Source organism: Bubalus kerabau, chromosome 17 (assembly GCF_029407905.1).
Source record: "Bubalus kerabau isolate K-KA32 ecotype Philippines breed swamp buffalo chromosome 17, PCC_UOA_SB_1v2, whole genome shotgun sequence".
NCBI classification, from domain to species: Eukaryota; Metazoa; Chordata; class Mammalia; order Artiodactyla; family Bovidae; genus Bubalus; species Bubalus kerabau.
Genome location: NC_073640.1, coordinates 36,396,660 through 36,423,802, shown reverse-complemented (window position 1 = coordinate 36,423,802; position 27,143 = coordinate 36,396,660). Strand labels below are relative to the sequence as shown.

The 27,143-nt window shown below is 42.8% G+C and overlaps 1 long non-coding RNA gene across 1 annotated transcript in view; it reads right to left on the bottom strand.

The window, feature by feature from the left end:
* Positions 1-2,544: 2,544 nt before the first annotated feature.
* The window catches only part of LOC129631577 (uncharacterized), a 44,224-nt gene continuing 19,625 nt past the window's right edge, over positions 2,545-27,143 (bottom strand). Inside the window, exons 3-4 of the long non-coding RNA XR_008704115.1 lie at positions 25,230-25,388; positions 2,545-2,939 (exon numbers count right to left, since the gene is read on the bottom strand). This is a non-coding gene — a long non-coding RNA (uncharacterized LOC129631577). The remainder of the gene's footprint in view (positions 2,940-25,229; positions 25,389-27,143) is intronic.

The following is a 27,143-nucleotide window of genomic DNA, read 5'->3' as shown; positions in this document are numbered from 1 at the left end:
AAATGAATCAATATAATACATTCGTGTTTGCTCTAAGGAAACCTAAGAATTTTTCCCCTAAGGAAAAATTGATGCTTCTCCACCACAAGATGCTTCTATTCCCAATGATCCTTTGTGTGTACACACTACAGTTTCAGGCCTGTTTCCTGGTGACTGTCTATGATCTAAAGATGAACATTAGGATCTGCATTTTACAAAGGAAGAAAGGGCAGTTTGCAGAGGTGAAGAAATTTTTTTAAAATGATGCATCATGGGGACCTCCCTGGTGGTCCAGTGGTTAAGAATCCACCATGCAATGCAGGAGACATGGTTCCATCCCTGGTTGGAGAATGAAGACCCCACATGCCACAGGGCAACTAAGCCCATGCACCACAACTACTGAGCCCACAGGCCACAACTGGGGAGTCTGTGCACAGCAAAGATATGATACAGAGAAGATCCTGCACGTCATAAGACCCAGCACAGCCAAAGATTTAAAATAAGGTATCATTATTGTTGTTGCTGTTATCTTACATATGCCCTTGCCTTTGAGCACCTGTTATATGCTAGGGATGATCAGCCCAAAGACAAGCTCCAGTGCAGCAGAGACTGATGGGCTTGGCTGCCTACCAAGAAGAGTGGAGGGTCCCAGAGACCATCACAGCTAAGGACTGCCAGCTTGATCTGAGGAATAAGCAGAGAACTCAGCTACTGCCCCATTTAGAGCAGCACTTACTATGTTCTCAGATCTTTAGTGGTGACCTACTTCTTGTGGCCTCCTCTTGCTGGGACATTTGCTCATTTTCCTGCTCCCAATATCCATGACACTCTGATGTTTCTAAGTCCAATGTCAGTCTCACTGCTTGGAACGTGTCTTTAATATTAAAAATGTTTCATTAGACATGGCTTTGTTTATTCAAACCTCATTCTTCCCTCACATCTTAATGATTTTAAAGCTCAGACTATTAATCTTCTTACCCAAGTTAAACCTTCCTCCCAATATGTTCTTTTATAGATATTTCTCAACGTAGAAGCTTACATTCATTGCCCTCTATGGACTTTCTTGGGGACAGAAATTAGCTGTGAAGCCTTGTTATCAGTCAGAAATGCTGAAGAAAGTGTTCTAGTATTAGGTGCGACTGGGGGGTGGAAGCTTTCTGGGGAATTCACCCCGCTGAAGTCGCTGAATCAAACAATTTAATTCAGTTCATTTTGGGAAAAACATTGACTTTCTCTCTGCACTGGCTACTGTGTAAGTCTAGGGAATAAGATGTACTGAAGCCATCATCATATGGTGATAAGAGGTAAGAGATACAGTAGAATTACAAATAATGAGCTCCATGTAGAAATTTATATAAATAGAGTTCTAGCAGGGACTTTCCTGGTGGTCTAGTGGTTAAGACTTCGCCTTCTAAGAGCTGGGGGTACAGGTTCAATCCTTGTTTGGGGAACTAAGATCTCATGCTTCATGGTCAAAAAACACAAAACATAAGACAAAAGTAATATTGTAACAAAGTCAATAAAGACTTTAAAACTGGTCCACATCGAAAAAAAAAACCTTAAAAAAAAAAGTTGTGGGGCGAAGAATTAATTCCATCAGGGGAGTTTCTGGGCAAAGTTTCAGGACATAGATAAATACTGAACCAAAGTATGCACTAGACTAAGAAGGACGACACCATTTGACACCAAGGTAAGAGCAGGAGTGAAGACAGCAGAGGGGCACAAAATAGTTTGTGCGTTATGTTGGGAGAACTGTTTCTTCTGCCAGTGTTCTGGTTTCCTTCATTTCCAAGAATACAATCTTCTTTCTTGGTGTTGGTTTTTTAAACTACTCTTCCTTCAACCTGTAACCATATCCCCAGCCTAGCTCTGTCCACTTGCCTACCTTCTTCCCATTCCTTTAATTCTCAGCTTCCATGTCACGTTCTCAAGCTGGCCTGTCCTAACACACTAGACTCAACTCTATCGTTTGCTTTATGCTCTCATAACGTTTTTGAAATCCTCTTTGTTAACTTTCATTACATCCTACATACTTGCTTAATGCCTACCTTCCTCAATCCAGGGTGTTAATTAAATAACGAGGTCATTAGACTGATATGTCTCTAATCCATGGACATAAGCACATTAAAATCTAGTGCTGTAAATGCCTTAAAGCTAGGAAACTGAAACACTAGGGACAGCCAATCACAGACAAGGAGGCTTTCAGCTACAGCCAATCAAATACTTTCTTATTCTTTGCTTCCTCATTGTTTCTGTGTAAGTCTTACTTCTGGCTCCTGTTGGCAGAGAGCTCCTAAACCACTTCTGGTTTGGCATTGCCTGATTACAATCAAGTTTTGCTCAAATAAACTCAAAAATGTTAATATGCCTCAGTTTATCTTTTCAGAAGAGTAAACTCATGCAGGCTAGACTGTGTTTGGTTCTCCACGTGTTCTCAGTACCTTCCTCAAGACCTGATCCCTAGATACCCCTTGTCAGTTTGTTTGTGAAAATGGTGGGAACTGCCTAGAGATGAGGAAAACATTGACAAAGGAAGAGGAAATTACAGCGAGTTTGAGCAATGTCTTCCATGCAAATATGCTTCCAGACACCTTTATTTGAAAAGGCAAAGTAAATGGAAGAAACACAAACATAATTTTCTTTGAGCTTTTAAGGACTGTTTTATAGGAAAGGAAGATAAAATATGGGTAACTCACAACTATACATACATACACTTGGAGGCAGGAGGTAGATGGGCCCTGCCTCTAGGGTAAAGCAATTGGAGACTCCCTGTGGACCCATACTCCAAGACCAGAATGGCAGGACTATTGAGAGAGGAGGCTGCTGCTGCTGCTGCTGCTGCTGTATCACTTCAGTCGTGTCCGGCTCTGTGCGACTCCATAGACGTCAGCCCACCAGGCTCCCCCGTCCCTGGGACTCTCCAGGCAAGAACACTGGAGTGAGCGGAGGCTAGGCCCCACCTAGATAGAAGGTAAGAAACCATATATTTCTCATTTTTGAAGTCTGGAGACCTCTCCAACTACACATGAGCAGAAAGGCTCCTTAGAGGTCAAAAGGGGTGTGATGCTAACTAATGCCAAACTACTCTTAGACCTCTTGGATAGATTCTATCCTGGCTAAGAGTCACATGGACACACAAGGGAGGATCCTGAGATATACCAAATATAGACTCTGAACCAGGTGAATCAAAATGATTGGCTGAGGAAAATCAGAAGAAATTCCCCATAAAAGTGATTCAAACTATCACAAAGGCGTGACTCAGGGACTCTCTCTCTGAATCTACTCACATGTCTATCCACACATACTGTGCTCTTTTTTTCCCTAAAAAGTACATACTTCACTACTTTCCATCTTTGTGGGATTTTTTTTTTTTTTTTTCCTGCCAAGTCAAAGAACCAGGGCCTGTCACTGACCATTGGTCTAGTGGCTAGGATTTAGTGCTCTCACTGCCACAACCCGATCTCAATCTCTGGCTGGGAGCTGAAGCCCCACTTCAAACTGCTGCAGGCTGAGGCTGCCCGGGATCACACTGATAATGATTCCTGAGAACTGAATCTCACAGGAAATGATGGTGCTGGAAAAACAGTCTCATATATGCAGCAGTCTTTAAATGTTCTTCAAAGTATGGAGTAATTTATCCATGCATATACCTCAAAAGAAGAAAGGAGAACGAGGGGGAAGACTAAGGGTTCATTTGTATCTATGGAAACGGGAAGTAGACACAACCACATAAATGAAAAGGCCTGTCCAGTCATACTAGAGGAATGTAGCACCTTGGCTATTGGTTGATTGATTCATTCACTCAGTGAATGTTCACTGAGCACTTGCTCACTCAGTATCATGTCCATCATTACACCAGGCTCAGACCTTTTTCTTACAGAATTCACCATTCAATAGGAGAAAGACATCAAATAAATAATTAAACGAGAATTAATGCACCACAATGGCCAGGGCACTACCAAGGAGAAGCACAGATTTGGGGGTAGGCTTGGCCGCGGGCAAGGGCATGAGAAGGCATCTAAGACAGCCCGTGCACTAGCACTGAGAGAGGAAGCTAGACTCAGGCCACGCTCACGAGGCCTTGCGGTGTCTTGAGTGCACCTAGCCCACCTGCTGGCACCCATAACTCACGTGGGTTCATTTTCATTTCTCATCATGTAACGAGTGACATCAGATCAGTTCAGTCACTCAGTCATGTCCAACTCTGCAACCCCGTGGACTGCAGCACACCAGGCCTCCCTGTCCTTCACCACCTCCAGGAGTTTACTCAAACTCATGTCCATTGAGTCGGTGATGCCATCCAACCATCTTATCCTCTGTTGACCCCTTCTTCTCCTGCCTTCGGTCTTTCCCAGATCAGGGTCTTTCCCAGTGAGTCAGTTCTTCGCATCAGGTGGCGAAAGTATTGGAGTTTCAGCTTCAACATCAATCCTTCCAATGAATATTCGGGGTTGATTTCCTTTAGGATGGACTGGTTGGATCTCCTTGCAGTACAAGAGACTCTCAAGAGTCTTCTCCAACACCATAGTTCAAATGCATCAATTCCTCAGCGCTCAGCCTTCTTTATGGTCCAACTCTCACATCCATACGTGACCACTGGAAAAACCACAGCTTTGACTAGACTGACCTTTGTTGGCAAAGTATGTCTCTGCTCTTTAATATGTTATCTAGGTTGGTCATAATTTTTCTTCCAAGGAGCAAGTGTCTTTTAATTTCATGGCTGCATTCCCCATCTGCAGTGATTTTGGAGCCCCCCAAAATAAAGTCTGTCACTGTTTCCCCATCTATTTTCCGTGAAGTGATGGGACCAGATGCCATGATGTTAGTTTTCTGAATGTTGAGCTTTAAGCCAACTTTTTCACTCTCCTCTTTAGTTTCAACAAGAGGTTCTTTAATTCTTCTTAGCTTTCTGCCATAAGGGTGGTTTCATCTGCGTATCTGAGGTTATTGATATTTCTCCCAGCAATCTTGATTCCAGCTTGTGCTTCATCCAGCCCAGTGTTTCTCATGATGTACTCTGCATATAAGTTAAATAAGCAGGGTGACAATATACAGCTTTGACGTACTCCTTTTCCTATTTGGAACCAGTCTGTTGTTCCATGTCCAGTTCTAACTGTTGCTTCCTGACCTGCATATGGGTTTCTCAGGAGGCAGGTCAGGTGGTCTGGCATTCCCATCTCTTTCAGAATTTTCCACAGTTTGCTGTGGTCCACACAGTCAAAGGCTTTGACATAGGCAATTAAACAGAAATAGATGTTTTTCTGGAACTTTATTGCTTTTTTGATGATCCAACGGATGTTGGCAATTTGATCTCTGGTTCCTTTGCCTTTTCTAAATCCAGCTTGAACGTCTGGAAGTTCACAGTTCACGTACTTTTGAAGCCTGGCTTGGAGAATTTTGAGCATTACTTTTCTAGCGTGTGAGATGAGTGCAATTGTGCGGTAGTTTGAGCATTCTTTGGTATTGCCTTTCTTTGGGATTGGAATGAAAACTGACCTTTCCAGTCCTGTGGCCACTGCTGAATTTTCCAAATTTCCTGGCATATTGAGTGCAGCACTTTTACAGCATCATCTTTTAGGATTTGAAATAACTCAACTGGAATTCCATTACCTCCACTAGCTTTGTTCATAGTGATGCTTCCTAAGGCCCACTTGACTTTGCATTCCAGGATGTCTGGCTCTAGGTCAGTGATCACACCATCGTGATTATCTGGGTCATGAAGATCTTTTTTGCATAGTTCTTCTGTGTATTCTTGCCACCTCTTCTTAATATCTTCTGCTTCTGTTAGGTCCATACCATTTCTGTCCTTTATTGAGCCCATCTTTGCATGAAATGTTCCCTTGGTATCCCTTGGTTCCCTTTATCTAAGTCAAGGGCCTGTATCATGGCCTTCCACCTGTCTTTACCAGTATGACTATTTCTTAAACAGAAAAAAAAACAAAAAACAAAAAACTGGGGTCGTCTTAGAACATGTGCACAAGAGGTCTGGAAAACACAAAATGGACCTTAACCCCCAACCCAGAGGTAGACTGCCCCTCTCCTTAGTGAGCTGACCCCCAGACCAAAACCAGTGTGAAGAATTTGACACAGTGATAGTCTTTTTTAGAATACGAATAGTAACATTATCCCGGGGACGGGGGAGCCTGGTGGGCTGCCGTCTATGGGGTCGCACAGAGTCAGACACGACTGAAGTGACTTAGCATAGCAGAGCATAGTAACATTATAGTTTTAACTTCCAGATTATTTTGAATTACTGTCTCCCTAGACTTTTTCTCCCTTTTGATTATCTCTAGGTTAAAGAAAAAGAAGAAAACAGAAAGAACATAAAAAGCCACAACAAAATAAACAGCTTCTAGACTCCTTAACAATCCCCAACCAAGGGCTCATGCCAGTTACTAGATCTATGCTGTAGAAGCAGAGTCCTAGCTTCTGCTTGATTTCATGACTTCCTGATTTACTTTGAATTTAAATTTGGGGATGGGTCAGAAGTCTAGATTGGGCACAGGTTTTAATCCTCTAGAATGCTAAGGTTAGGGAGGAGGAGATGGATGGAAATGCATGTGAAATGAACTGAAAATGGCATGAACTGAACGCTAGTCAGGAATGAAGGATAAACATTCCCCAACAGGGACTTCACCCTCACCATCTCACAGTACTGACTCTTGGCACATTTTGGATCCTGCTGGAATACCTTCTGTGATGGCTAATCTCATGTGTCAGCTGGGCCAGGCTATGGTGTCCTGTTGTTGGATAAAACACTAGTTCATAGCGAAGGTATGTGAAGGTATTTTCTTAGATATGTGTGTGTGTTAGTCACTCAGTCATGTCCAACTCTTTGCGACCCCATGGAGAGTAGCCCACCAGGCTCCTCTGTCCATGATATTCTCCAGGCAAGAATACTGAAGTGTGTAGCCATTCCTTTCTCCAGGGGATCTTCCAAACCCAGAGACAGAACCCAGGTCTCCCACATTGCAGGCAGATTCTTTACTGTCTGAGCCATCAGGGAAGCCCTTTCTTAGATGTTGCTGCTGCTACTGCTAAGTCACTTCAGTCCTGTCCTACTCTGTGCGACCCCATAGATGGCAGCCCACCAGGCTCCCCCGTCCCTGGGATCCTGCAGGCAAGAACACTGGAGTGGGTTGCCATTTCCTTCTCCAATGCATGAAAGTGAAAAGTGAAAGTGAAGTCGCTCAGTCGTGTCCAACCCTCAGCGACCCCATAGACTTCAGCCTTCCAGGCTCCTCCGTCCATGGGATTTTCCAGGCAAGAGTACTGGAGTGGGGTGCCATTGCCTTCTCCTTCTTAGATGTTATGAACATTTAAATTGGTAGCTTTCAAGCAAAGCCAATTACCCTCTGTAATGTGAGTAAGCCTCATCCAATCAGTTGAAGGCCTTGAGAACAAAGACAGGTTTCTCAATGTTGAAGAAATTCTCAAGACCACAAATTAGAAACCCTACTTGAGTTGTCAGCCTTCTGCCCTTTGGAATCCGAACTCAAGCCCGCAACGTCAGCTCTGATCTGAATCTCCAGCCAGTCCTGTGAATTTCAGACTTTCCAGCCACCACATCACAGGAGCAAACTCCTTAAACAAAAACAAACTCTACATATATCTTCAAAGAAAGCCTGCTACACTGACTAGAGCACTTCCTTCTCAGGAAAGGTCTGCTGGGTCTCACTTGTATGTCAGATCCCGGGAATATCAGATGGCAGTACCAGAAGTGACCTTAGCCTGTTTGGCCAGTGGATGCAAATCTCTGTAAACTGCAGTGATACTCAACCTCCAGTCACCAGGGCGGGTGTCAGTCAGGGTCTCCCTTGACTATCTTCACAGCACTAGGGGCATGCCTGGCTCATGAACCACTGCAGACCCCAAGTCTCCCCTGGTGGCCATGCCCTTCTCCCTCCTTTGAACCACCACTCCTGCCACTGCAAAAATGAGGACTTAAGAGCAGAAGGAAAAGTAAGGTTTCCTCTAGCTCTGCAGTGGTAAGACTTTCACTTTGTTGAACATCAGAATTAAAAGGGCAAAACCTCCACCCCGGACCTCCAGAGCTACCCCTGCAGATTGGCTGCAGAAGAGAGCCGGGCAAGAGGTAATTAACCACTGCCGATCACTAACAGCTCAATGGGAAGGCCTGGGTCCAGGAATTCCTTTTGCCAGAGGTCCTGAGAGCATTTGCTGAGGAGAAATGAGTTTGCAAATAAGCACTTTTCTTTGAAAAGGCCCCCTTTCCCCAGCTCCATTAGCTCCCAGCTCGGCTTTCAGCTGTGAGGGCTGTCTTTTCATCTTGAATTTGACATATTCTTCTATTTTAGCCCAGTCACACAGAACCCTTTGGCAAGCCACTCTCTCCCCCACTGTGAATTGTTGGGTACCAAGGCAGAGAATCAAGTTCGAGGTCGGCCAACTTCTCCCCCACAGCCCTCTGACTCTGCGTCTCTTTGTGTTCAACAATGGGTTTCCAAATTTTTGGTTTTCTTTGTCATCATGAAAGATATTGGAGTTAAACAAAGGGAGAACAAGAATTCCAGACGTGCTGAGAAAATGAGTGTGTGTGTGTGTGTGTGTGTGTGTGTGTGCCCACGCGCGCCCACGCATATGCATGCTGTCTCACTAGCTACCCCCAAGGCCATTGATCAGCATTTGCAACCCTCAGGAATGTGTGTCATTTAGGGTTGAGTTAGTGGTTGGAGAAATGTTCCTTCCAACTTCTTGCTGTAATGTTTAACCTCTTTCTCATCTTCGGTGAGGTGAGGAGGCAGAACGCTGTGTGTCTCTGCTCTTACCTGCAGCACTTCTTTAGAATGCAGGCCCAGCTCCCCATTTGCCTCGTCCAGCCATTTTCCTTTTCTTGGATTCTCAGCCTGTGTCCTAAGCTTTTCTCATCTCCTGTCTTTTGCTCCCTCCAAAATATGCTCTGACCACAGCTTAAGGGATCTTTCTAAGATGTGGATCTGACTACCTACCTGCCCATTTCCTGGAGATTTAAATCTAAGCACCTAGGGGTAAGTCAAGGTGCCCTGGGGTTCTGATCATACCCACCACAGCCCCTCGGCTTCCCTTTCTCTTCTCTCCTTCTCGCTCTCCTTGCCTTTCTCTCTCTCCCCACCCACTCTCTTTATTTTTTGTAGCTGTGCTCCTTTATTGATATCAGTTTTTTGTTTGTTCGTTTTTAAAGGTAAACTCTGCCCTTCCCTAAACTCCTAAGTTCTGATATACTCTTGCCACCCTAGATGGGTGAGCCATTTATGAAGTTTTCACTGCTCCTCGCCATTCTCAGTGTATCACTTACATTTGCTCACCTTTCTGGCCAGCCTGAAAGCCCTCTGGGGTGGAAGCTTTCTATCCATAATGGAGCCCTGCATAGCGCGGGACATATAAACTATCCTCAGCTATTGCACTGGACTAACAGGAGACGTAATACAAATATACTGTAGGAGTTACCCACTCTGACTCTGTAACTGGATTCGTGCAGATTGAATCCTGGCATTCATTGCCTGAGCCTCTATTGTCTTACCTGTGAAATGGGCATAATCATATCACTCTCAGAGCACAGCTGGTCAAAATTCACCAAGATACTGCATACAAAGTGCTCAATGCACCCCTAATATAAACAGTTAATAAAACATTGATATTTACCATCTTTGGGAGGTGGAGACCTGTTTATCTCCTCCCTCTTTGTTCATAGGCCGCCTCCATCCCAGTTCCCCACCGAGGTCATTCATTACAGGGGAAGAAAGAGTTAAGCCTGACTCTTCACCACAAATCCACAGGCACTAAATAAGGCTCCAGCGCTCAGGCTTTAAGTATGGGCTGCAGTTAACTATAAACAGCTGTTGGAAGATAATAGCCTTCTACTGGTAAAATAAGGCCAGCCCCCCTTCCTCACAATGAAACCTTTCTTGTAAAGAGCATTCAGAACAGATAGATAGATCTCAGTCTGGCAATAATCAGAATTAAGAGATGGGGGATGGAGGGGCCTTCCCAGATCAGGCCGACATATATATATAGCAATTCTATTTCCCTTTCCAAAAGCCCAAACACTGGGCGTCTCTTATTGCAGTACATTCCCCCTTTTGTTCCAAGTGGGATACAGAACTCTGGCTCCTGCTGCTCCCTTCCTGGGCCGGCATTAACTCTCATAACAGGCAAAAGAGCAGACACTAGCCAAGAAGACATACATATCGTTCTTTATACTAAAGCGCTTACCTAGGCTAATCTTTTCCCATTTTAGGAAACTGTGTTTGAATCAGAGCTCAGCAATGTGAGTCTACATGGAAATTAGGCACCTTTAGGTCCATTTTGGAATATAACAAAGGTGAGGTTCCTGTGAGTTGCTTCCATTCTGCTGGACACAGATGCATGGGATGGGCTTGGGGAATAGATTATGGAAAACAATGTTTGTTTCAGAAAACATCCAGAATTTGTTAAACATGTACCTGGTGTCAGGCAAACAGGAGGCACTTGATGTTTGTGTGTTCTTGAGTGGGCTCATCAACATCCATGTGTGAAGAGTGATGAAACAACTCCAGAAGCAAATGGAGTTGCTCTCAGAGAGTGGTTGCTGGAGCCAGTCTTTGAAATAGAATTTTGAGTGGGTTGTCTAGTGTAAATTCTACTCATCCATCCATCTAGCCCATCCTTCCTCCCAACTTTCTATCATCTATTCTTCTATAACCTCTCTCTCTCTATTGAGTTTGTTGAGAGACTCAGAAAAACTAAGTAGTTCATACAGCGTCAATCAGAAAGTTAGAAGCAGAAACAGGAGATGTATCAAAACTTCTGACTCCCAGGCTTGTAAGTCAATCAGACATGGAAAATCACGGGACTAAAGTCATAGCACTGTTGCAAAAGTTCTAGGGCCCACAACAGATTTCCCAACCTGGGGATCTGGCATAGGGACTGAGAACCCCTAGAGAATTTGACTTTGATGGGCCAGTGGGATTTGATGAATCTTGGAGGGCACAAACAAACCCTTGTGCCCACCAGGACCCAGGAGAAAGCAGCAGTGACCCCATAAGAGACTGAGCCAGACTTGCCTGAGAGTGTCCAGGAGCCTCCTGGACAGTGGGTTGGAGGCGTGGGTTGACAGTGGCCTGCCGCAGGGTCAGGAGTACTGAATACAACAGTCCCGGGAGCCCCGGCTTGCTGGAATAAGGTCCTTTGTACGAGGTCACCATTACCACCATGTCCCCCTACCACGGTTTGGCCTCACAGGGAGGGAACACAGCCCCACCCATCAGCAGAAAATTGGAGTAAAGACTTACTGAACATGGTGAGACTTTATTGTGTGTGGGAGGCAGGGGGGGCGGTGGGGAGGGGCGGTCTCCAAAATCACTGCAGACAGTGATTGGAGCCATGAAATTAAGACACTTGCTCCTTGGAAGAAAAACTATGACCAACCTAGACAGCATATTAAAAAGCAGAGACATTACTTTGCTGACAAAGTCCGCAAATTTTGTTGCTGAAATTGAACTAGAATACAAAAGTAGGAAGTCAAGAGATACCTGTAGTAACAAAAATCTGAATGCAGAGTTCCAAAGAATGGCAAGAATAGATAAGAAAGCTTTCCTAAGCGATCAATGCAAAGAAATAGAGGAAAACAATAGAATGGGAAAGACTAGAGATCTCTCCAAGAAAATCTGAGGTACCAAGGGAATATTTCATGCAAAAATGGGCACAATAAAGGGCAAAATCCATATGGACCTAACAGAAGCAGAAGATATGAAGAGGTGGCAAGAATACACAGAAGAACTCAACAAAAAAGATCTTAATGACCCAGATAACCACAATGGTGTGATCACTCAACTAGAGCCAGACATCCTGGAGTGTGAAGTCAAGTGGGCCTTAGGAAGCATCATTATGAACAAAGCTAGTGGGGTGATGGAATTCCAGCTGGGCTATTTCAAATCCTAAAAGACGATGCTGTGAAAGCGCTCCACTCAATATACCAGCAAATTTGGAAAACTCAGCAGTGGCCACAGGACTGGAAAAGGTCAGTTTTCATTCCAACCTGAAAGAAAGACAATGCCAAAGATAGTTCAAACTACTGCACAATTGCACTCATCTCACACCATAGCAAAGTAATGCTCAAAGTTCTCCAAGTTAGGCTTCAGTAGTACATGAACCAAGAGCTTCCAGATGTTCAAGCTGGAATTTAGAAAAGGTAGAGGAACCAGAGATCAAATTGCCAACACTGCTGGATCATAGGAAAAGCAAGAGAATTCCAGAGAAACCTCTACTCTGCTTCATTGACTATGCTAATGCATTTGACTGACTTGGAAAATTCTTCAAAAGATGGGAGTATCAGACCACCTTACCTGCCTCCTGAGAAACCTGTATTCAGGTCAAGAAACAACAGTTAAAATGGGACACGGGACAATGGACTGGTTCCAAATTGGGAAAGGAGTACATCAAGGCTGTATTGTCACCCTGCTTATTTAACTTACATGCAGAGTAAAATGTGAAATGCCAGGCTATATGAATCACAAGCTGGAATCAAGACTGCAGGGAGAAATATCAATAACCTCAGATATGCAGATGACACCACCCTTATGGCAGAAAATGAAGAGGAACTAAAGAGCCTCTTGATGAAGATATAAGAGGAGGGTAAAAATGTTGGCTTAAAACTCAACATTCAAAAAACTAAGATCATGGCATCTGGTCCCATCACTTCATGGCAAATAGATGGGGAAACAATGGAAACAGTGACAGACTTTATTCTCTGGGGCTCCAAAATCATTGCAGATGGTGACTTCAGCCATGACTTTAAAAGATGCTTGCTCCTTGGAAGAAAAGCCATGACAAACCTAGACAGCATATTAAAAAACAGAAACATTACTTTGTCAACAAAGGTCCATCTAGTCACAGCTATAGTTTTTCCAGTAGTTGTGTGTGGATGTAAGAGTTGGTCCATAAAGAAGGCTGTGTGTCAAAGAATTGATGCTTTTGAACTGTGGTGTTGGAGAAGGCTCTTAAGAGTCCCTTGGATTTGTAAGATCAAACCAGTCTATCCTAAAGGAAATCAGTCCTGAATATTTATTGGAAGGACTGATGCTGAAGTTGAAGCTCCAATACTTTGGTCACCTGATGCAAAGAGCTGACTCATTAGTAAAAACCCTGATGATGGGAAATATTGAAGGCAGGAGGAGAAGGGGACAGACAACAGAGGATGAGATGGTTGGATGGCATCACCGACTCAATGTCCTCGAGTTTGAGGAAGCCCTGGGAGATGATAAAGGACAGGGAAGCCTGGCATGTTGCAGTCCATGGGGTTGCAAAGAGTCAAGCAACAAAGTCAAAGTCTCTGAAGCTTGGGTAAACAAAACTCAAAAGGAATGGTAGTAGGAGCAGCACTCAGGAGTTATATTCTGTTTCTTGCTGTGGTCTCAAGAGAAACTGTGACGTCTGCTGATGTCGATCCCCAGGTAGATCTTATGTCTTGGAAAGTAACAGGGACGGTAAGTACTGTTGAATTAACGAATGACTTATGGACCTGCCCACTGCTGTGAAGGCAGCTTTTGCATGTCTAACAATGCAGGAGTAATGAGTACCCTTGGTTATCCTTACTGAGGTTAATCATGAACCAGTAAATGATGGCCTGAGAGATGGGACTCTAGTTATTCCCATTTTATAGATAAGGAAACTGAGGTCTGGAAAGATTACAGAATTTGCTTCTTGTCACTCAGTTAAGAAGTTCCAGAGCCAACCAAGGTTCAAAGCTCTATTTTCTGACCTACATCTTGATGTCTTGACTACTAAGATGCCTTACTGAAAAATCATTGAAAAATCATTGCCCTCCTTGTATGATGCAAAGCGTACTTGTGTTTTTGCTTTGTGTCCTTAAACTGTCAAAAGTGTAGCATCCTGAGAGATAACTTTGTCATTCCTATTTGACATGAGTGAGATCCGAGGCTCTGAGAAGGCACCTGACTTGTCCAAGGTCACTCAGTCTGTGAGATATGGAGATTCCTAAACTCAAGTCCCATGCTTCTTTCACGACAGCATGGCTGTGCTGTGCTGTGCTTAGACCCTTAGTCGTGTCCGACTCTTTGTGACACCATGGACTGCAGCCCACCAGGCTCCCCTGTCCATGGGGATTCTCCAGGCAGGAATACTGGAGGGGTTGCCATGTCCTCCTCCAGAGGATCTTTCCAACCTAGGGATCGGACCCAGGTCTCCCACAATTGCAGGCGGATTCTTCACCGTCTGAGCCACCAGGGAAGCTACCTCCCTGGGTATTTTAAATCCACAAGGTGATATCTGTACTGTGTCCTTGCAAACACAGGTTAAGATCACCTTTCAAAAAATTCTAAGATGTTACCAACTTCAAAATGATCAAACCAACCAAAGAAGAAAAAGGAACAAGGTCCCAGGCTTGGGTTGAGACAAATGTGACAAATGTAGCCCAACTTCTCATCAGTTACTTCCAGGCCAATTTCAGTCAATTACTCTTAGATCCCTGGAGGGCTGTGCCAAGAAAGACCATGATCATAATGGGAAAGCATCCGTTGATACTGAATTAAGCAGGTACCATGTTGGAATGCATATGGGTGGCTGGGAGGGAATGTCTTATTTGCTTTTCCAGATGTCCTTTTCCCTTTTCACTCTGCTCTGTGGTTGACCCCTACACCAGAGGAGTCCCTTACTCTCCAGCCTCTGGCTGGGTTTGGCCAATGGGTTGCCCACCAGGAGACTGAAAGGAGGGAGGGATGAGGTGGAGGTGGTGGTTTTTAGTTCCCTGATTCCCTTGCTGTGGGACCACCATGGCTGATTTCACCCCCTCAGAGGAAGATCACGGCTCCTGCTGGGAGGCTGTCTGCTCTTGGCATTCTCTCTCCAGATCCCAATCCTTCCCTCCTTCCTCCTTTACTAGCCCTGGGTTACTGTGCACTGCACGTGTCTTGAGGGTTTCTCACATGGTGCTCTGTCTGTAGAAACATTCTTTTTACCAAACTCTCTCCAACTGGAGTGTGACCAAGTGACACACAGTGCCGAATGACCGAATGGTCGTGTCATATGGGAACGTGTCATGGATGGATGGATGAGTGCAGCCTCTTGTGGAAAGGGGATCCTAAAGATGCTTTTCCTCTTTTCTCTCTTGTCTTCCCTTCCCTTCCTTCTCCCGCCTTCTTTTACTGGTGACATTTTATTGTATATTATTATGTATTACTGGAAAAGATTGGGGGCAAAAGGAGAAGGGGGTGGCAGAGGATGAGATGGTTAGATAGTATCAGTGACTTAATGGACATAAATTTGAGCAAACTCAGGAGACAGTGGAGGACAGAGGAGCCTGACATGCTACAGTCCATGGGGTTGCAAAGAGTCAACCACGACTTAGCGATTGAACAACAACATTATTGCAGACCTCTTTTGGATCTGTCCAACCTCCTTCAACTGAAGACAATGTTGCATAGTGAAGAGTGTCTGGGATCTCACACCAAATGGAACAGACCTGGACTCATTCATATCCAGCTCCAGCCATGCCTGAGTGTCCAAGTTCCAAGCTTGGATAGGATGGTTAGACATTTGGGGCCTCAGTTTCCTATACAAAATTGGGATAATAACACCTACATCACTAGGTTTTGTGTTATTTTTTGCTTGGAAGACATGGCACCTATAAAATTACTGTTATTTATAACATTTGACCAAGTTTACATGGATACAGAATAGAAATTTTGGGATAAGGCTTTTTTTTTTTTTCCCATCTGCCCAAAGTTAGCAGGATGGCAGGGTTCTTTCCTTCTTCCCTCCTTCCCTTCCCTCTTCCCTCACTCCATGACTCTATTCCTTCTCTTTCTATAATAATTAATCTTGTCGCTTCTTTAACCCTGACAACTTAGACGTGGTTCTCACCTCTAGGAGTCCTGGAAGACTCAGAGAAGAGGGAGGATTTAACCATCAGCTTTTCATACCATAGAAGCCTCAGCCATCCAGACCCCAGTTAAATTAGATGTTGAGCTTCCTGAAGAGAGGAATTGATATTATTTGTTTCTTTATCCCCAATTCATGATGTACAGTTTATATACAGCAAATGATTACTGAGTTAATGAGTTATACTGGGTAGTCTTGCTTCCCATAGATATACGGCTTCCCTCCTTTAAATGTGGAAAGACTAACTCTTTTATTTAAATCATTTTGAATGAAAACCTTTTTGAAAAATCACCATTTCAAGTAGAGTATACAAAACACTATTTGCATTTAAAAATAATTTGGAAACATCTTTCTGAGCACAGATTATGCCACCATACTTAAATGAACCAGTGCCATTAAGGGAGACTGAGTTGTAGAGACCCTTAACTTCTTGACCAAATGTTCCTGGATGGTTTCCTATTTTAAATCCTTAAAGCCCAATTTTTCTACTCACTCTCCTCTCTTTCCAGTTGCTGTTTCTGATATGTTGTGGGACTGGATACCAAGAAATTATGAGCATTTGAGTTCTGTGTAAAGTAAGAGTAAAAAGCTCTGAAAAGGTGTGTGCAAACAGAGGGAATGGAATGAAGACCACCTGCTCTGACTGTTCAGAAACTTTTTTTCTTATTTTCTGGGTATTTTTAAAGATGATGTTAGATATGAGAAAGCATTGGTACCTAAGAATGACTTGGGAAGACAAAATAAAACATCTGCTTTCTTTGCCAAAGGAGGCCAAAGAACACCTTGAAATGCCTTGAGGTGGCATCTGGGCCTAGCATACCTGTGAGGGATTTTATTTAAAGTCCAAATTGTCCATATTGAAATCCCCATCCCTCTAATGTGGATTCTCACAGGAATCAGAAATGAAGTTTACACATACAGCCTCAGGTTCACATTAGCTTTATCTGGGGTTCTGTCCCCGGAGTACTCAAGGGTGATGGAAGTAGCAAGAGTCCCTTTGGAGGAGGGAGGAATAGCTGGGTTCTGGGATGGAGCTCCCTATCCTATGTGCCAACGGGAAATCAAGCCCTTTCTGGTCCTCAGTTTGCTAATCTGTAAAACAGGAATGACTGTACAGCTGGTAAGGCGTCCCAACGTGGGCCTGAAAATGATAGGAGGAGGAACAAACAGAAGTATCCTGTAAAGACAAATGTTATCAAAAGTGTTCAAATGGGATGTTCAAATGTTAACATGAGTGCTCAAGTGTCTCACGTGATGATGAAGGCTCATTTCCAGTGCTGCTGTGAATCTCACTGTGCTTGTGTGAACTTCTAGGGGACAGATTCCTGAACCAACCATGGGAATCTGAAATGAAATCTCCTCTGGACTTCGGGGTTAAAGACTTTCCATCTGGGAGCCTGCAAGCAGCTCCAAAGTCAACTTCAGTCCATCTCACTCTCCTACAGAAATTTTACAGCTGACACTGTGTTTAGGGCCGGAAAAGGATCTGTCTGTCCTAGGATGCTGCTCTGTTTGGAGGCCAGGTGACTCTGAACTTTCAACTTCTATTGTAGTAGCTGCTTCACGTTAAGCTCTGATCAGTTGTCTACACCATTTCTCTCTGAGAATCTCTGCAGATTCTGATCTTTCTGTTTTACTTTAAATACCTTTAAAGACTATTTCTAAACGTCAGTTAATTCAACTTATTTTTGAGTGTGTGAAACAAGAGTACTGTAAATAGTGAATAAATGGGAAATAGATGATGAAAAATAAATGAGTAATAAAACTTGTACAGCACAAAAAAGGCACTTTAATGCATACGCACACATGTGCGCACACACACACACCATTTAGGAAATCAGGAATTCCAGGAAAGAATGTAGACTGTGACAAGAAAACCTAACTGTGTTACAAATGTGTAAGACAACCTCATTGAAAAGGGTGGGAAGAAAAGGTGCTGACCTAAGTAATTTTGGAAATGAATAGAGTCTTCAAGATTGAAGGCAAGAAGAATGACATAAGCACTGTACCCAGGCTGACAAAGTTGTTTTCCACGGGGCTACAGGTTAACAGTTCTGATACTGCTGTGCACTGGAGCTAAACCAATAACTGAATGGATGGCAGGAGATGGGAACGAGGTTTCTCGCTGCTGGAGTGGAAACATAAATGAGCAAGGTGAGGAAGCTAGAGTAATCCACGTGCTCAATGATCAAAGCTGGAAACATCAAGATGAACTGATATTTCCTTACTATAACTGCAGATGGCTACAGATGGAAATTTTTACATGGGTATATACACAAATGTGTGTGTGTGTGTGTGTGTGTGTGTGTATACATATATACATGAGTCAGCATACACATGCTTAGGTAATACATATTTTTTGATCACTTAGCTGACAACATCCAAAAGAAACAGTACCCCAGTGGAGAAGGAAATGGCAACCCACTCCAGTGTTCTTGCCTGGAGAATCCCAGGGATGGGGCACCCTGGTGGGCTGCCGTCTATGGGGTCGCACAGAGTCAGACACGACTGAAGTGACTCAGCAGCAGCAGCAGCAATGAGCACAGCTAGTACCCAAGCTAGATCTTGGTTTCTAATACCATTCTCCATTAAGAGAAACCAGGGCTTCTTGGAAAAATGCTCTAGGACTTGAGCAAGAAATATTTAAAATGAGCTTGACAGAGAAGGTAAGAAAAGGCTCAAAAATTTTAAATGCTCACAATGATGTAGGGATGTCAAAGGAGTACAGGTGCTCGTTGAAAGAACTGAAAGAACTCTCAATAGCCAAAGCTAGACAATTTACAGCAACAAAAGTATGTAGTGTTGGATTAAAACTCAAAGTAGAAAATGCACATTTATGAGTCTATACATATCTAAATAAATGATTAAATAAGTTAATAACTCAGGGAGAAGGGACAAATAACCTGTTTAAATGATTTCCAGACTATTTTGTAGACACTCTTGTCTTTAAGGAGGGGAAGCATAGTTTCAGACTCTCTAGGTTTGGTCTGCACACTGTGACTTTGTTCCCAAGAATGTATGAAAATCAGGGGGGAGGGGATTAGTAATTTCACAGTAAAGAAATCTGACACACACTACCTTGGTCTTGTGATCAAGGTCAACCTCCACCCTCATAAATCACGTTGATGATAAACAGCCTTGATACGACATGATGGAAATGGAGTTTTGCCACTGTAGTTCTCCTCTCAAAACCCCATAACTCTAGACTAGCCATGGGAAACCATCACATTCCAATAAAGGGACATCCTACAAAATACTTGGCTCCTTAAAACTGTCAAGGTCTACAAAAGCAAGGAGAGTGACACGTGGTCACAGCCAAGAGGGACCTAAGGAGACACGACAATGAAATGTACTGTGATATCCAGGATGGGATTCCACCGCAGAAAGGACAACAGGTGAAAACTAGGATCTGAATAATCTGTAACTCTTCTAATAATGCATAAATATCAGTTGGTGAGTTACAGTAAATATACAAAACTCACGCGTGATGTTAATAATAGGGAAAACAGCATGGAGTACAAGGAAACTTTCTGTACTACATTTTCAATTTTTTGACAAATCTATGACTTCTAAAAATAAAATCGATTTTTTAAATGAATGAAAAACATTTATAAATTTAGCCTTACAAATTATTGAGCAGTTGCTGTGTTTACTATGTCCCAGACATTGTCATATTTGGAAAGCTCAAGATTTTGTTTGTTACTTTATTTAATTTCAAATCTATAGAGATGCTGTGTATATTAAAAAATGAGAATATATTTCAAGTGATTAGAACAGTGGCTCAAACCTAAGGGACCCTCAATGATTTTTTTGGAGGGTGAGATGATGATTAGGTTTTGCTTTTTACTTTTTAAAATTGAGATATATTGATGTACAATATTATGTAATTTATAGGTATACATCATAATGATTCACAATCTTTAAAGGCTGTACTCTATTTATAATTATTATAAAATATTGGCTATATTCCCTGTGTGGTACAATACATCCTTGGAGCTTTAATCCCTACCTCTCTCTTGCCCCTCCTTGCTTTCCTCTCCGCACTAATAACCACTAGTTTGTTCTTTGTATCTGTGTCATTTTGGGATTTCATATTTAAGTGATATCATACAGTATTTGCTTTTCTGACTTATTTCCCTTAGCTTAATACCCTCCAAGTCCATCTGTGTTGTTGCAAATGGCAAAATTTCGTTTTTATAGCTAAACAGGATTTCGTTACATACACACATACAGACATACCATTTGCTAAGTGGGAGAAAATATCTGCTAATGATATGATCAGGGAGTTAATAATCAAAATATATAAACAGCTCATACAACGTGACATCAAAAAGCAAACACCATGATTTAAAAATGGGCAGAACAAAAATATACATGCACCCTAATGTTCACTGATCACTATTTATAGTAGCCAGGAGATAGAAACAACCTAAATGTCCATCAGCAGAGGAATGGATAAAGAAGATGTGGTGCACACAGACAATGGAATATCACTCAGCCCTGAAAAGGAACAGAATCGCATAATCTGCAGAGATATGTGTGGACCTAGAGACCATCATACAGAGTGAAGTGAGTCAGAAAAGCAAATGTATAATGTTGCTCCCATGTGAAATCTAGATAAATTACGCAGATAAACTTACTTGCAAAGCAGAAATAGAGACACAAACACAGAGAATGGACATATGGATACCAGAGGAAGAAGGGAGGTGGAAGGAGCTGCCAGACTGGGACTGACATAGATCCACTTCTATGTATAAAACAGATAACTAATCAGAATTGACTGTATCGCACAGGAACTCTACTCAGTGCTTAGTGGTGACCTAAATGGGAAGGAAATCCAAAAAAGAGAGGATATATTTATATGTATAACTGATTCTCTTTGCTGTTCAATAGAAACTAATACAATATTGTAAAGCAACTATACTCAAGTAAAAACTAATTTAAAAATCTTCCCACAAAGAAAATTATATATCTAGCTGGCTTCGAGGTAAATTCTACCAAAAAAACCTTAAAAATGGGCAGATCTGAATAGACATTTTTCCAATAAAAAGACATACAGATGGCCACCAGGCACTTGAAAAGATGCTGAACATTGTTAACCATCAGAGAAATGCAAATTAAAAACCACAATGAAATATCACCTAATATCTTTCAGAATGGCTATCATCAAAAAGACCACAGATAACAAATGTTGGTGAGGATATGGAGAAAAGGGAACCCTTGTACAGTGCTGGTGAGAATATAAATTGGTGCAGCCATTGTGAAAAACAGTATGGTGGTTGCTCAAAAGCCTAAAATCATATGACCTACCATATGTCCCAACAATTCTACTCCTGGGTATTTATCCGAAAAAAAAAAAATGCTAATTTTTATGAAAAGATACATATACCTCAGTGTTCACAGCAACATTATTTACAATTGCCAAAATACAGAAACAATCTAAATGTTCATCAACAGATGAATGGATTTTGCTTTTTAAAACTCATAGATATAGCCTAAGGTGACTCCCCTGCTGTAGTCTGGGGCTGGTCAAGGAAGTTTTTGGATAAGGTTTGAGTCCTTACGGATGAGTAACAATTTGCTGAGTGAAGAGGGCAGAGGCAGAAAATTTAAAATGACAGATACACTGGGCTTCCCTGGTGGCTCAGCTGGTAAAGAATCTGCCTGCAATGTGGGAGACCTGGGTTCGAATCCTGGGTTGGGAAGAGTCCCTGGAGAAAGGAACGGCTACCCACTCCAGTATTCTGGCCTGGAGAATTCCATGGACTATCCATGGGGTCACAAAGAGTCAGACACGGCTGTGCAACTTTCACTGATACTATGGACAAAATAGATAACTAATGAGAATCTACTGGACAGCACTGGAAACTCAACTCTGCTCCAAAGGAAAGGGAATCCAAAAGAAAGGGGATTTATGTAAACATATCATTGATCTACTTTGCTGTACAGCAGAAATTAACACAACAAAGCGACTTTCCTGGTGGTTCAGTGAACAAAACCCCAGGCTCCCAATGCAGGAGGCCTAGGTTTGATCCCTGGTCAGGGAACTAGATCCTACCTGCCTCAACTAAGACCTGGCACAGCCAATTAAATAAATATTTTAAAAAGAAGACATTAGCAACATTGTAAAGCAGCTATACTCCAGTAAGAAAAAAGTTAAAAAGATTATAAAAAAGAAGGCAGAGGCAGCATTTCTGCAGTGGAACCAGCATAGTCCAAAGCAGGGAAGTATTACCCCAAGTGTCCTATAAGTCAGGATACAGCTTGATGTGATCTGCTTTTGCTGAAGAATGTTACAGAAGGCTGAAAGGAGGGAAAGGATCAGCAGTGATCAGAGTGATCAGCAGTGGCCACGGCACAAAAGGCACTCGGCTAAGGAACCTGAACTTTCTTCCAGAGAGCCGGTGAGACTTTTCGACCCTGCAGAGAAGGCAATCGCGTTCCCATTTTGGATGGACTCACACCCCTGGCTGCGGTTAAGAGCAGGGTGAGAGTAAAACCAGATGGGAAGCTGGAAGGCTGGGGAGCTTGAAGCTGTCTGAAAAGCACAACATTTTCTTGGGGCCACGTATAACCTTCTGACTTCCTAAACTAACCACGCTTTTGTGAAGCGCCTCTCTAAATGTTCTCTTTTGACGTGTATTAGCTATAAAGGTAGACGCTGACTTTGGCACAGAAATACATTTGTGAGACAGATGGAAACGTTCCCTTCATGACTGCTTCTTGTTCCAGCCTTCCTTGCCAGGAGAAAAGAATCCGTGCTAGAAACGAGAAATTTGAAACTCCAAGAACTGCCATTTTGAAACTCTCCCTCTCTTCATACACAAAGCCATGGTATTTTACAGGTCCTGTGTTTTCCATTCATTTTCCCCTAAGTATTTATGATGGCTAACCCCAAACCAAACTTTAACAACAAGCTATTATTCTTGTTAACCATTCATGGTTAAATGGACAGAACCCAAATCTGGAATTTGGGCATCCCTGTTCTTACTCCAGCTTGGCTACTTACCAGCTGTGGGACTTTATATGGCCCTTCAATATTTTGGATCCTATTTTCCAAAATTTCTTCAATGGGAAATACGTCCCAGTTTCCACCAGCATCAGCCACATAAAGGCATCACCAATCCTGACTCCTTCATCTCAGGTTTCCAGAAGGATTAAACACAACCATGGATAGAAAAACAGCTTGCTTTTGTCATCAGCAGGGGCTTCCCTCATGGCTCATTGGTAAAGAATCTGCCTGCCAGTGCAGGAGACACAGGTTTCATCCCTGGTCCAGGAAGATGCCACATGCCATGGAGCAACTAAGTCTGTGCATCACAGATACAGAGCCTGGGCTCTAGAGCCTGAGCGCCCCAACTACTGAGCCCACATGCTGCAACTGCGGAAGCCTCTACTCCACAACAAGAGAAGCCACCACAATGAGAAAATCATGCCCTGCAATGAAGAGTAGCCCCCGCTCGCTGCAGCTAGAGAAACGCCTGCAGCGCAACAAAGACCCAGCACAGCCACAAATAAATAAATATATATATTTTTAAAGATAATAGCATATGAATAATTCTCAAATTGCAATGTTGAGACTTTGGTCAAATTCAGTGCCTGGCACCTACTAGTCACTGAGAAAATATTTACTGAATGAAGACCAGGTCATTTATTACAGCCGTGTGCCCCCTGTGCTAGTTGGACGCATGCTCTATGACATGGAAATGAGGAATCAATTTGTCCTGGTATTGCTGGCTTTCTGGCATAGAGTAGCTTAATGAACTATGAGTATAAGCACTGAAACAGCTTTGGTTGTGTTATTATTAGGGACTCCAGATATGTCCTAAAACATGTGTATGATCTCTTAGAGTGGGCTTGGTTCATTAATCATTGAATCCACTGAAAAACAAAGCGATCCTTTCATGCAGTATCTATCTATTACCATAATACTGATCATTTTCTTATTCCCAAGCTAGGTAGATCATTTTTGTCCTTTATGCTCAGGGCCAAACAGTAGTTTCCATCACAGACTCCATGTCTTGCTTTTTTTACCCTAAATTTTATGTCCTCCCTTCCTTCCATGTCTTGAGCTAGATTTTCTCCCGTCAGGGAAGCCAGGTGCCTTTTTCACTAAGGACATTCTCTTAAAAAACAAACCAGACCAAAACAGACATAAATCCATGATAAACAGGCCTCCAAACACAGCTAAGTAAAGGTGGTATAGACAGAATATTTTCTTTTGCCTCTCTCCAGCTATGTGGACTACGTGTAAATTCCTCTGTGGCAGACACTAGATTTCTGTGCCTTAGTATTTAGCATAGGGTCCAGTACAGAGAAGAAAATAAATACTTGTGGAGAAAATAATCTCTTTCTTAAGAAGCCACCACAATGAGAAGCCCTTGCATTACAAGTAAGAGTAGCCCCTGCTGGGCCCAGCTAGAGGAAGCCCGCGCACCAACGAAGACTCGGCGCAGTCAAAACAAAATAAATCAAAGAGTGAATGTTGTTTCAAATATATCTCAGGACTTGACTTGGACACAAGGATAATTCAGTACTTTGCTACTCGAAGTATAATCTATAGACCAGCAGCACTGACGATAGCTTGGAGCTTGTTAGAATCCCCTGCCCTGATTTGAACCAATTAAATCACAACCTTCATTTTAACGCGATTGAGGCGATTCATTTGAGAACCACTGATCTTGTCCAATGGTTATGAACCTTAGCTGAAAACTGAATTGTCTAAAGAACTTAAAAAATATATATGTGTGTGTGTGCGTGTGTGTGTGTGTGCGTGTGTGTGTGTGTATATATAGCTATCAGGATCCCATGGATAGAGATTCTGATGTATTTGGTCTGGGAATGTTGCTTGGATATTAAGATTTTTAAAAGTTCCCCATGCCACTCAAGCGATAAGCCAAGGCTGAGAACCACTGATCTGGTCCAGTTTTCTCATGTAAATATAGACAGTTCTCCACTGAGCTCACATGCCACAGCTACAGAAGCACACACACCGAGAGCCCGTGCTCCACCACAACAGCATCGCAATGACAAGCCTGGGTACCACAGCTAGAGGGCAGCCCCTGCTCGCCGCAACTAGGGAAAGCCCACACATAGCAATGAAGACACCATAGCAATTTTTGACACCAGCACAGTCAAAAATAAATATTTAAAAATATATATTAGATAGTTCTCTAAAGCTGGATGGATACATCTAGATATTCAACAGCACTTTATAGAGAATAGTGACTGAGCAACCTTTAGTCTACTACTTCTTTCTAAATCTCTTCCCTCCTACAGTCTTCCTCAAATGATCAATCTGTTCCTGTATCGTAGAATATCCAAGATGCATAGGAGCCCCTAGTAGCCATTAGTCTTTCTATGACTTTACTTACCACTCAGAGCTGATGAGTAGAAGGCAGACTCAAGCTGAAGGGATCAGATTCTATCTTCTAGGAGTCTGAAACAGGGACCAGGAGCAGGACGGATGGTCTTGGCTGCTGGCTGGTCCTCTCACAGGTGAAGCCAGGATCCTTGGGGCTACACAGTCTACCCTGGGAATTTGGAGCAGAGAAGGGATGTAAGGAAACAGAACAATAAATCAAGTACATGACGAGAAGTAGGAACAGTGAAGGGGAGAGAGTCAATTTTTAGGTTTACTTATGGCTTCCAGTTCTTGTTTCCAGACCCTTCCCTAACTAAGCTCAGTTGCAATTCCATCCCATTATTTCATGAAACATTACTATTTATAATTTACCACAAGCATTTTTCCTTAAGTCAGCTCAAGTTAGGTTTAGCCTTGGCAAGCACAAAATGTCCTAACTAATTCAGTCATCTTATTTCCCTGCTTAATTCTGATCAGCACTTTAGCACACATGTGACATCAGTGAAACCCATAGTCAAGAGCTGAGCCTCGAGGCCATCCAATTCAAAACAGGGATAAGGAATATCCATATGTGATGGCAATTCTCTTTTTCAGTGAGGGCATTATTATTAAAAAAAAAATCCATATGATTGAAGCTCTAGTTAGACCTTTCCAAAAATAGCTACTGTTCAATCCTCTCAACATTATCAGCATGATACAGAAAACAGAACCTGGGTTTCAGAGTGCTTGACGGAGTTTCCTGTGGTTGTACATCTAGAAAGGGGGCATTGTTTGGACTCAGGTCAGTCTTTCAGACTTTAAACCCATGCTTGGGGACCAGCAGGGATGGGTGGCAGGGAAGTGTGGTGGGTAATAAAGCTGAGTGAGGGAGGTGAGGGATGAACAGCCTGGTTTGTCATCAATCAGGGATCTGATAATGGAACAGATTAACCAGAGCACCTCAAATATCTCCTCCTCTTTCTCTTGAATGAGATAATGACTTTGGAATGTTTGGGGGTCACCCTCCCTGAAGACTGTATATGTTCTTCTACCTCATGGCGGTGGACTATATGGTGCCTTATAGACTGTGGCCTCAATAACCCTTGTCTGAAACCATCTGCAGGTTGCAACCATGAAACACACCTTTCTGATGTGTGCTTTCTAACTCATCTAGGACATATTTGAAGAGCAGCCTGCACCAGAGCACTGTTTCTCCCTTAAAACTACCAACTGCAACTGTCCCCTGCCATTCTCATTAATGCCTGCTTTTCATCTACCATTTGGGTAAAAACCAGAAGGCTGTGGGTTTGTCCACTGTTCCCACTGAATTAGACTTTCCAATTGACTGGAATAGTAGACTTTCTAGTCTGGCAGTGGAAGCTAAAGGAATGTCCACTGGCCTTTCACTGGGGACTGGAGTCTCTATGGAAGGAAGTGGCTATGATCATTCTACTCTCAGAACCTTGTGACTTCTACCCAGCAGATAGGTGCTTCTGGCAAGTTCAGGACACATCTGAGGGTTATTTTGATATTTATATTCCAGCCTCGTGATAAGAAGTATAAGAAAGCAAATCTTGTCTTGATTGTATGAATTCTATTAGGAAGGTATATCCAGTTCAGTTGCTCAGTCATGTCCGACTCTGTGACCCCATGGACTGCAGCACACAAGGCTTCCCTGTCCAGCACCAGCTCCCAGAGTTTGCTCAAACTCATGTCCATTGAGTCAGTGATGCCATCCAACCATCTCATCATCTGTCATCCCCTTCTCCTCCTGCCCTCAAACTTTCCCAGAATCAGGGTCTTTTCCAATGAGTTGGCTCTTTGTATCAGGTGGCCAAAGTATTGGAGTTTCAATTTCAGCATCAGTCCTTCCAATGAATATTCAGGACTCATTTCCTTCAGGATTGACTGGTTTGATCTCCTTGCAGTTCAAGGGACTCGCAAG